Here is a 12,442-nt window from a genome sequence, read left to right on the forward strand (position 1 = left end):
CTTCCCCCTCTCACAGCTGGAGCAGAGAGAGCTGGACAAGTTCCTGGGTGAGAACTTACAGAACAGGCGCATACGACCGTCTAAGTCTCCAATGGGGGCACCAGTCTTCTTTGTCAAAAAGAAAGATGGGTCACTACGCCTAGTACAGGACTACCAGAAGCTGAACGAGATTACCGTGAAGAACTTGTACCCACTCCCGCTTATCTCAGACGTCCTTGCCCACCTCCGGAGTGCCAAGTACTTCTCTGCCCTGGATCTATTCTGGGGGTTTAACAATGTCCGGATCAAGGATGGGGACGAGTGGAAGGCAGTGTTTGCAACCAACCGGGGGCTGTTTGAGCCCATGGTAATGTTCTTTGGGCTGTGTAACTCCCCTGAAACCTTCCAAACGATGATGAATGACATCCTCAGGGACTTCATCGACCGGGAAGTCGTTATTTGCTACATGGATGATATCCTCATCTTCACAGCTACCCTGGAGGAACATTGGAGGGTCGTCCGGGAGGTCCTGGAAACGCTGCAACAGAGGAGGCTCTTCCTGAAGCCAGAGAAGTGCAAGTTTGAGCAGACCCGGATCACGTATCTTGGCCTCGTCATCTTGGAGGGTAGCGTTGCAATGGACCCTGTAAAGATCTGTGGAGTCCTTGACTGGCCCACCCCAACCAAGGTGAAGGAGGTGCAGTCCTTCCTGGGGTTCGTAAATTTCTACCACCAGTTCATCAAGGACTTCTCTGGAAAGCATGCCCACTCCACAAGCTGACCCAGAAGACCCAGGCTTGGAACTGGGGCACGGATGAAGACAATGCCTTCCATGCCCTCAAAGAAGCTGTCACCACCACCCCAGTTCTCTCCTTCCCCACTGACTCGGGCTGCTTCAGGCTCAAGTGTGATGCCTCCAATTTTGCAACTGGCGCGGTCCTCTCCCAGCTCCAACCCGATGGGGAGTTCCACCCAGTGGCATTCATGTCCAAGAGTTTCACGGATGTGGAGCGTAACTACGAGGTGTACGACAAGGAGATGCTCATGATCGTCCAAGCTCTCGAAGAGTGGTGACACTTCCTAGAAGGTGCTGAGGAGAAGGTCGAGGTCTATACTGACCACCACAACCTAGGGTACTTCCGGATGGCCCAGAGGCTGAACCGACACTAAAGGAGGGAAAAGCCAGTAGTACCCTGACACCGCTATATCACCGCCTACAGACGTTACCTAGCGACTGACACACAGTCCCCCAAAGCTCGATAAACCTCCCCTATCATCGTTGTACTTTTTGATAATTTTTCAGACCAGGTTATGGCCCACCCGGACATGTTACCGGGCCGCTTTCATAGTATTTTCGCCATAACTCCCCCAGTTCTTCTCTGATCCAGATGCACTTGGTATCGCTGGAAAGCTACCATCAAGACGAGTAGAACGAGTCCAAGATCGGGAGATTTGATGCAGCCGTTGTGGAGACCGTCGGAGTTTATCGATTGTGTGGCCGTTCCTATATATTTTTATGTTTTCTGTTGTTTCCTTTGTTCTATGTTGTTCTGTCTGTTTTTATCCGTCCCTAACACCGTCGGATTGCTCGGACATTAGCTCAGTATAACTTGGGTTTATATACAAGATGTATCTAGTATAGATACAGAGGTTCTCCCCTCTGCTCTGCTAAGTACTAGGTCTGTGTGCCTGGGGTGGTGTCTGAGTGCTTGTAGTCTTGGGGACAGTGCTTCGCAGGCAGTACTGCTAGCTTGTCTTCCAGGGAGGTCCACCTGGTGTGTTGAGGTTTTTAGGCTGAGTTAGTCGGGACCGGGGTCACAGTGAGTCCAAAACCCTAGGTGCCCTTTCCACCCCCCCTGTTAGATACTGATCCGGGGTCGGGCACCGAAGGTCGCCGATGCGGACCGCTAAGGGCCGCAATGGCCGCGATGCCTCAGACAAGGCCCGAGGGTAGGGCATTCGGCCTCAGCAACTCTAAAGGGAGTGCTGTGCCCCCTAGTTGTCTCTTGGCCCTCATTTCGAACTTACTGGGGCTGCCTTGTTGGGGTCAGGGCTTGGGGTCATGGTCAAGTCGATATTAGAGCTGAGGTACTATAATGTAGTATACAGGATATATATATGAAGATAGAATGAATAGAAGCGGACCCGGGCCGAAGGCCGAAGGGTCCGGAAGCAAATAGGAACAACGAGCGGGGTTGGCCGCACAGCGGCCGGCAATGACCGAGGGTCAAAACAAACAATAACAGATAAATAAACGAAGGGGTGTAGGGCTGCGATAGCGGCGATGGTATCATAGTGGAGTAGGCGATGTCGCGGAGTCACGCTAGGTCGGTGCCAGAGGCGGACTCGGGGCAGGGAGGTCGGTGTGGCTGTGGGGGAGTCGGCCAGGTGCAGGGGAGCCTAGGGGCAAGCGGGGAAGTGAGCAGGGAGTCCTCATGGAGGATAGGGCTGAGGTTGGGGCTCGCACTCGCGCTTGCATAGCGGGAATGGGCTCGGGTGGCATCGGGATGGGCGGCTAACAGGCCGGGATGCATGGTCGTGACACCCCCCCCCTTCTTCTTTCCCTTTGGTGAGGGAGCAGCTGGAAGAGTGGCAACGCGACCCTTGACTGTGGTCTGCCCTTCCTTTCCCGCTTGCAATGCCAGGCTAGATGGTCCCTTTTCCTTTCTTGTTTCCACTTTACCCTTGTCCACCATCCTGGGAAGCTCATGGGAAAACCGGATGCACTCTCTCATTGCACTGACCACCCGAAAGGGAAGGACGACAATGAAGGGCTAACCCTCCTCCAACCAGCCTGGTTTGAGGCTCGTGTGACAGAGGCAATCTCAGTGGAAGGAGAAGAGGTAGGAATCCTAGATCGGATACGCAAAGCAAAAGACCACGATGAAAGAGTGGTAAAGGCTATGCGAGAGCTGGGAGAAGGGATGCTAAGGTCGGACAAATGGGAGAGGCAAGGTGAACTGGTTCTGTACCAGGGAAGGGTGTACATCCCAAAAGACCCCCAACTCTGCCATGATCTTGTGCAGCTACACCACGACACATGGGCAATGGGACACCTGGGGTGGTGGAAAACCCTGGAACTTGTCTCCCATGACTACTGTTGGCCCCGGATGGCAGAGTATGTCAGGCGGTACATATGCAGGTGTGACACCTGCAACCGTGTCAAATCTTTCCCCTCACGAAAAGTTGGGAAGCTCACCCCAAACAAGGTCCCCACCCATCGCTGGCAGGTGATCTCAGTAGATATGGTGGGAGAACTCCCAGAGTCCAAGGGCTGCCATCCTGGTGGTGGTAGACCGCCTGTCCAAGCATATCCACGCAGTCCCCACCGTGACGACTGTAGACTCGGAGGGTATCACACGGCTCTTTCTAGAGCACGTCTGGAGGCACCACAGGCTCCCAGAGGAGATCCTCAGTGACAGAGGGAGTGCCTTCATCTCTCGCTTCTCAAAAGAGCTCATGGACCTTCTAGGCATCAAACTGACCCCTTCAGTGCCCTACCACCCCCAGACGGACGGACAGACTGAGTGGGTCAACCATCGACAGGACGACTGGGTGGACTGGCTCCCACTGGCAGAATTCTCCTACAACAACTGCATCCACTCATCCACCCACCGAACTCCTTTTGAACTCGACACCGGCCAACACCCCAGGATGGGGACAGAGCCCACATGCACATCCGAGGTGGAAGCTGCTGATGCGTTCTCGTCAAGGATGATGAAAATGCAGGAGGAGGCGAAGGCTGCACTGGAACACACAGCGGATGAGATGGCCCATTACTATGATTGAGACTGCGAAACAGCCCCAAAGTATCAAGAAGGCGACCGAGTCTGGCTCAGCGTGCAAAATTACACGACTGACCGTCTGACCACAAAGTTGGACCACAAATGGCTCTGCCCCTTCAAGATTGTCAAAGTTGTTTCCCCTGCCGCCATCAAACTCCAACTTACCACACGACAGAAGGGAATCCACCTGGTCATATCTGTAATGAATGTCAGACCACACCACCTGGACGATATCCCAGAACAACCCACTGACCCCTGCCCAGGTCCGGAACTTGTAGACGGAGAGGAAGAGTACGAGGTCGAGAAGGTATTGGACTCTAAGTGGCTACACCGGAAACTCTGGTATCTGGTAAAGTTTGTTGGTTGGCCAAGCTCAGAGAACCAATGGCTCCAATGGGACCACTTAGCCCATGCCCCCAACCGGATCGAGGAATTCCACAGGACACATCCCCAAGCCCCAGGGAGAGAGAGAGAGAACCATCTTGTCATATCCATACAATCCTGACCTCCGCTCCGGGCTCCCGGGACTCCGAACCTGACTTCCGGAGTCCTACTTCCCTTCCGTCACCTTCTCCTTGCCAACTCCCAAGAGGTTATCCCGCCTCCATGTTATAAAAATGGGGCCTAATTGGCCCATTTCTATAGCGTTCGGGTGCAGGAGGGGGCCGTGACATTGAGAAGATGTTACAATTAATGTAACAGATGTTGTAACAAAGGTGTTTACAATAACATTGACATCGGGTTTTTGGGTAGTAATAGTTGTTTAGGTTGTTATTCTATACATGTCACGTGATAATATACTGTACAGAGGCCATAAGAGGCTAAAAATGGGAATTTCCCATTTCCATAACACTCCGGCTCCAACACCACCTTCGGTCCGACTCCGGAACATTCCGGGTCCGACCCCCAACCTCGACACCTTCCAGATGAGTATGCAACACCTATGCTCCTGACTCCGGACCTCCGCTCCGGAATCCCATTTGCGTCTCTGTCTCCGGAACCTCTGGTCTTAGCTCCGACCTCGGACTTTGACCCCACCTCCGCTTATACCCATTGTATTGGTTAGCTCATTCCATTTAATTACGTTTGCCAATATTCCGGAGTTTAACTTCCGAGTTCGGACTTTCCGGACTTACCTCGGACCTTGCAACTATTGCATTGTCCTATTCAATTCCGCTATTCTCCCTCATTCCTATTTGGGCTGCTGCTTCCTTTCTATTCAGTCAGCTAGCCATTCCCCACTCCCAACCTCCTTCCTTCCTCCTTGGGCCTTGTTCATTCCTCCTTTGAGAAACACCATTGAGTCAAACCCTTGACCCTCGGTGTTGTTCCTCTTTCCATCTCCCTTTGTCTCCTTTCGCCCTACCCTTGTTCCTTTTGATTCCGGACCCCTTCTTATATACAATGTACCTAGTAACTTGTAACCTCAGTCCGAAATCGACTTGAATTCCCCCAAGAGACTTTCCCTCTGCTAGATCCGAAATTAGGGACCCCCAGGACAACCAGCAATGGCACAGTGCTCCACCTGAGTCACTGAGGCCGAGGTCCTTCCATGCTAAGTCTCCGATTCCACTCCGGAGTCGTCCAAATCCGCATGTTCTAACACATCTGGCCACTTTGAGGCGAAGCAGCTTAAGGAGGGGGTGATGTCAGGGCACACCCACCTGACCCGGCTCCACCCAGGCCCACCCAGGCCCACCTCACCCACTCCCCTGTTACCCATCCTTCTCCCTCCTCCTTCCTCCCTCTTCTCCTCCTTCTCTTTCTTCCCTCTTCTCTCTTTCCTCTTTCTCCTTTGTTTCATTCTCCCTCTCTGTTTATTTACACGGACCACTTTCCTTTGTATCATTGTACTGTTAACCTGTCCAGCTCAGACACCCTGGATGACTTCCCACTACTGTACTGGCACGACCAACAACCGGTTCCCACGGCATCCGGGAGTTGCCGGAGGCTGCCAATCAATTCAGTTGTATTAAGTTTCAATTCAATCCAAGACCCTCACATTATGCGTTACCGGTTGTTGGTCATGCTAGTACAGTATGCCTAGCATGTGTGCCTGCAGTGGACACCCTCGGGATCCCCTGCAGGGACACCTGGATGGCTGTGGCTCTCTCTGAGGGTGATGTGGCACCCATCATGTGAGCATGTACATAAATGCACCTGAAGTGGGAACTGAAGAAGTAACCTTCTTCTCACATTTTCCACTTCAGTCTAAGTGGCCAGGGACTACAGTCCCAGATCGGGCCTGTCAGCACACATGCCTGCTTCGCTCCCTGAGAGGGTCCCTCTGCCAGGCGTTACATCCGGGCCCCCGCCACCCCGGACGCATCCCTGACAGGAGGGACTGCAGGAGCATGGGCAACGCAACGCACCATGGTGCTACTGAGGATGGGCTCCCCTACACCCACCATGGACGAGTTCAATGCAGAACTTGATGCCATGTTCCAAGACCCAAACTGGGCAGCTACAGCCCGGCAGAGGCTGGCTACCGTCTGACAGGGAAGTGACCCTGTGGACAAACTCATCCAAGGGTTTGAGATACTAGGGCCCACTGTCAGGGCAATCACACCTGACCATACAACCCCAGAACCACCTTCCCTGACCTCCCCCCACTTCCCTCATCCTCCCATCTTTACACACCTCTCACAACTACAGTCCGCATGCGAACCCGTGGGAAAAATCACGTGGGTCAAGGCAAGCAGCAACTTGCCTTAACCCATGTGACACCTTTTCCACATCGTGGTAACATGCTCGGCTTCTACCCATAGTCACATTATGAACTGTACAGTACATTTCCCTTTTATAGCAGCCAAGTGGGGAATAGGGAAACTTACCCTTCTTCTCAACTCAATCCCTGCTTAGTGAGTTTGAGGAGCTTGGGATAGGATCCAGCACCTGGCTGCCTGGGACACTGCAAGTGTCCAGCTCTGAGGTAGGGCCACCCCCAGACAGAGGCCGGGCCCTGACACCCACCTTGCAGCTAGGCGATGTAGGGCTAGTCGACCGCTTCAAGTGGGCAATCAACTCCTGGCTCTGCGAGAGCATCTACCAGCTCCACCCTATGCCCACCACCTGGGCTGAATGGAAGCATGAAGCCACGCTCCTTGACAGCCAGTGGCAGCGCTTCCAGAGGACGCAGCCATGCATGCCCTCACCTGGGCCCCCTCCACCAGCCCCACCCACGACCCCCGTAACCTGCCCCAGACAAGAGACAAACCCGCACCCAGAGACCTGCCAGACCCGACGCCTGCACCTGGAAGACCTTCAAAGGCTGATGAAGGGGCTGAAGGGCCAAGTGATGAAAGGACCAGAGGCAAGAGGGAAAGGGCTAGGCCCGGATGTCAGGGATGCGTCAGGGGTAGAGGGGGTCTGGATGTATCACCTGGCAGAGGGGCCCTCGCAGGGTTCAAACCGGGCATGCATACTGGCAGGTCCGGAAAGGGACAGCAGTCCCTGGCCACTCAGACTGAAGTGGAGAATGTGTTATTATCATTAAAAGGGAAAACTATGCTACTTACTGTCATGACCTGACATATCCATCACTTCTGTCAACACATCCTAGTGCCACTTGGCCCATCCCGCCTGCTATCATCATCATCCGTCCATCCATCCATCCACCCGTCACCCTCATCCGCACTTCCTCCCCTGCACATGTACCTTCCAACCTAGGTTGCCCGCTTCATTGTTGTCTGCTCGCCAGCCAGACGGCTTGCTAGACGGCCGGATGGCCTTTTCTCTTTTGTCTGCTTGCGGACTATTGTTCCTCCTTTGTCACTCATTGTTCTTGCTTACCTTTTGTTGACCAAGTTTTTCGATATTAACTATTTGTCTCTTTCTTCATTTATTAATATTGCACTTGATCCGCCACTCCTTCCGGGCCGGTCCTATTTAGTTACTTGTGTTTATAACGCATGTAGGTTACACCGGATGTACCTCAGTTTGTATATCGACTTGGATTCCCCCTCTAGACTCTTCTCCTCATCATAAGGCTTCTGTCTGAAATTGGGACACCAACATAAGAACGAAGTGCAGCGCTCCACCCAAGTCGCTGAAGCTAAAGTCCCGCCCCTCTGACCTTACGAGCCCGGATGACTTCGCGCACCTTGTGGGTCACCCGGATATGCGTCTGACACGTTCCTGACAGTGTGTACTGGCAGGCCCGATGCGGGACAGCGATCCCTGGCCACTTAGACTGAAGTGGGAATGTTGAGAAGAAGGTTACTTCTTTGGTTCCCACCCCAGGCGTGTTTATATACATGTGGCTTGGGTCACATGAGGTCTGCCATGTCACCCTGCATACAGCTGAAGTCACCTGGGTGTCCCCATGGGGGATCCCAAGGGCATATGCTGCATGCATGCACACTAGGTTGCACCCTAGAGCCGTCCGGGGCTAGGCATGTCATGTGCATGTCGCAGGCGGGTCAATAATACATAGATATAAGGGAAAGGTCGTCCGTGTGAGATAGAAGTAGAAATAGAAATAGAAATAGAAATAGAGATAGAAGTGGAAGAGGGATAGAGAGGGGAAAGAACAGGAAGGAAGGGTGCAGGATGAGAGAAGAGGTACCGGGTGAGGTGGGCCCAGGTGGAGGTGGGTCAGGTGGGTGTGCCCTGACAATGAGCCGCCACCAGCACCGAAGCTCCATTGAGTCATTGCAAAGAAAAGGAGAAAAGGAGCACCCTGGGCCCGCAAGGATGAGAAAACCACAGAGATGACCCCAGAGGTAGCAGTGTCCCCACCCACTATCTATGTCCTCTCCAAACGGTCCCCAAGGTCCCTCAACCTTGCTGTAAGGCTGACCTCCCTGACCTCCCTTGCCTCTGTGTCTGTATCAGCACTCCTAGACTCGGGAGCCTTCGGGAACTTTGTGAGCCCTGAGTTCGTCTGGAGGCACAAGCTCAAGACCACCCCACTCCCCCAACCCACCCCCATCCGTAACGTCGATGGAACCCCAAACGAGAATGGGGCCATAACCGAGGAACTAGAGGCCCTCCTGATGTTCAGACGCCATACAGAGCAGGCCTGCTTTGCAGTCGCGAACCTCAGGTGACAGTCCCTCATCATAGGGCATTCATGGCTGCTGCACCACAACCCAGAAGTGGACTGGGTACGGCAAAAGGTCGTCATGTCCATGTCAGGGCAATAGCCCCAAACCCCAAGCCACATGTAATTAGATACATATAGTCACGTGGGTAAGCGGGAACCTCCGGGTAACTGCTTACACACTACCGTAAAATACACACACTTGTATCACTTACGGCCCTGTGTGCTGAGCTACCCGGAGACCTCACACTTTTTTAAGTGTATGAGGTGTGTTTTACAACACAACCCACAAAAAACTATCCATTCTTAACATCTGACTCGGTAGCGCCTATGGCGCCTAAACACACCTGCAAGGGCAAGGTCACATCTGCAGTGACGCTAAAAAGAAACGAGCAGTTTATTAAGAAACCGCAATCTCCCATCATGGGAGATTCAAACCAAAGCCGTCGTCAGACGACAATGAGGATCAACACGATCCGGCAGTAGCAACCACCTCAGGGCTGGCCCCTGAAGGTTTTAGAAACTTACATGGAGTAAGTGCGGGGCCTAATACCCCTAGAACTCCACGACATACCGATCTAACCCAAGCTGGGGAAGATCCCTCACCTCCTCATGAGGTGATTGACTTGTGCGATAAATGTGTAAGCGCCAAACAATCAGCCCAAAAAGCTGATCGGATAGAGTCGCAGGAAACTCCAGGGCCCAACTATCCCCTGGAGTTCTCCCTCATGTCCCCAAGTCAAGCCCCAAAGGCAGACAAAGGGAAACAAAGGGAAGAGCCCCCGCGTCGGCTATCTGAAAAACTACTGGACTTGTTCCAGGTTCTGTCCGAATGGAGGACAGAAAGCGAAGACCAACTTCTTCTCAGGCTGAAAGCCCAAGAAGGCGCAAAGATACGCCCTGAGAGCAGGATCTCCCAGAGCGCGGAAGCTCCAAAAGAACTTCTGCTGTTTACACTCCCACACGCCATGCCAGACAAGGCAAGGTCGCCAACCTCGGAGGAGGTCTCTGAGATAATGAAGAGGAGGTGAACTGAAATGAGGGAGTTCGCTGAGGAAGCATTACGGAAAAGTAAGGAAAAACCAGCGAACAGACCCCTCTATGAAAGGGAAGCACCCTCCACAATGGCCTCACCTAAACAAAGCGAGCGTGGAGTGTTCACTCCAAGAACCCCTTCTGGAACCCCCAGAAGCGTAATGTCAACTGGGGAGAGTCTCTGCTCGCCCAACCAAACTTCCTCCTGGAAAACCAGGAATCGCACATAATAAATGCGATAAACTCAATCCAAAAAAAGATTGAGGAAACGAACCACAATAGTACAGCTCATCTAGAGATAACTCTAGAAAGAATGGCCAGCGCAATCGATGCGTTGACTGAAAAAATCAGCAAACAGACAGACTTGCTGAAGGAAATAAACTTCTCACAAAAAAGTGAGGAAACAAATAAACACCCCTGGACCACGGTCCAGGACATAAATAGAACTCGTGAAAAATTTACGAAAAGAACCACCAGTAAAAGCACACTGGAGTATCATCAGTGACTCGACAGAGACGCTAAGGAGATCCTTCTCCCAAGGATAGGAGAAGACAATGCCGAAAGAAGGCATTGTTCAGAGATTAGGAGGAGAATTGGCACGTACCAAAGGTTCAGCCAAACGTCCACTTACGACAGACCTCTCGAACAGAGAGGTAACTCAAACACACTCTCTCAAAACAATGAGAGAATCCAAATACAACTTCAGGCGAATTCACCTGAAACAAAAGAAACGTTGTTGTGGGGACAACTCCGTGTACCGCAAAAAGTCGGATTCTGCGGAATTTGGCCACAAACACCCACTACATACCCGCTGACGCTCCCGATGCTCATTATATCACTATCCAACACTCCATACACTCATTCCTTATTTTTCCTTATTTTCCCCATCATTCCCGACAACCCCAAGCAAAATTCCCACGCCCAACCACGCCGCCAATTTCACCCCCTCTCCACATCTCAAGAACCACTGCACCAATTGGGACGAATAAGGGCTCGTTGGAAAGCTGGAGACGAGGAGGTTGCTGACGGGAGGATAGGCGGGCGCTGTGGCGAACTGTTGCGGAGTTAATTTTCACAATTCCCATTTCGGACCCGTTGTCACATTTTCCCCATTCATTCATATTTCTTTTATTGTTTCTTTGTTCCCAGTTGAATATTCATCATTTACGGTTGCCTAACGGCCCGTTTACATTCCCCCAGTCCATTCATTCCATTTCCAACATATATAAACTAGATAACAACTTGTACATAACAAGTTAGTATTGAATAGACCCGTGAAGGGACAAGCAGAAGTTGCATCCAAGTGGCAAAGACGCCATCCACGACCCTAACGCCCCCATTGAGCTAGTTAATAACGTCTAAGATCCCTCTTATCATAATACTCAGCCTTGACATCCAAGAGAGACGTAGGTGAGTGTTTGTTTGAGGTTTTTGCAGACTCGGTAGCACCCACGGACCAAAACCCGGCCCAACGAACCACACCCATGCACACTACCACCCTCCCCCTTCTCTCTGTCTCGAGTCTAGGCGATAGACCCGTTACAACGCTGCGAGGAAGATTTCCCCCAGCGAAAACCCCCCCAAAGGAGAGATCTCCATTGGATAGTGACCCCATGAAGGCAGGGGAGCAAGAGGAGTACCTGGAGAAATGGTATGAAAAGGCCATAAGAATGGCTGAAGTGAGAATACTCACTCCTTACCCAGAAGGAGTGAAGCCTGAAGCCCTAAAAAATGGGCCGGCATTCCCTGACAAGAAATGGTCAGGGGAGAACGACATGGAATCGTTCTGGCAGTGGTTGTCAAAAACCCGGGTTGTGGGAGGGGGGATAAATGCATGAGTCCGAATGCAGGCGGGGCTCAACTAGAGGGGGGTCCGAGGGCTCCGGTAGTGAACTGAAGCTTCTCAGGGAGCCCGGTTCTGCTGGATGGTACAAGAGGCTCTAAGAAGGACGCAGCCTCAGCGACTTGGAGGGAGCACTGTGCCTCCGTTACGTCTCAGTTAGTCCTTGTATTTCTTATGTCTGAGGTGTCTTGTAGAATGGGGACGGGAATCACTCAGAGGGACTTTGGGTGGCATTTTAGTCGAGATTAGAACTGAGGAACTACAGGTTCTAATCTACATGTATTTAAAGGGAGGATGGGGAGGACTTTAGTCAAAGTCCGAAATGACAAAATGGGAAAACACCGAAAGGTACCGAATGATACCGAGAGGTACCGAAAGGTCCCTAACGATATCTAAACGGGGAACCGAGGTGTCGGGCCAAGGAGGGTGGAGTTGGAGGCCAGAAAATGAATGGGGAAGACAAATGGGTAAAGGGGGATAGCCGACTGGATGGTAGTAAAGAGGTAGTCGTGCTAAGAATGGAAGGTGACTAATAAATGATAACGTGAGGGAGATCACCGAAGGATGCGGGTAGCTCCGAAAGCGGAGTTGTGTATCCGAAGGATGTTAGGTGACTCAAATAAATGAAATGGGTGGAGGAAGGGTTTAAGGGCATGTCACAGGATGTCGGAGGTCCGTCGGGGTATCGGAGCAAATCTGGGGTCTCCGAATGTTCCGACTCAGGATGGGAGTGGCCAAGGTTCGGTGTGCCGCAAC

The sequence above is a fragment of the Cantharellus anzutake genome, assembly GCF_015039405.1.
Source record: "Cantharellus anzutake strain C23 chromosome Unknown EI90scaffold_27, whole genome shotgun sequence".
NCBI classification, from domain to species: Eukaryota; Fungi; Basidiomycota; class Agaricomycetes; order Cantharellales; family Hydnaceae; genus Cantharellus; species Cantharellus anzutake.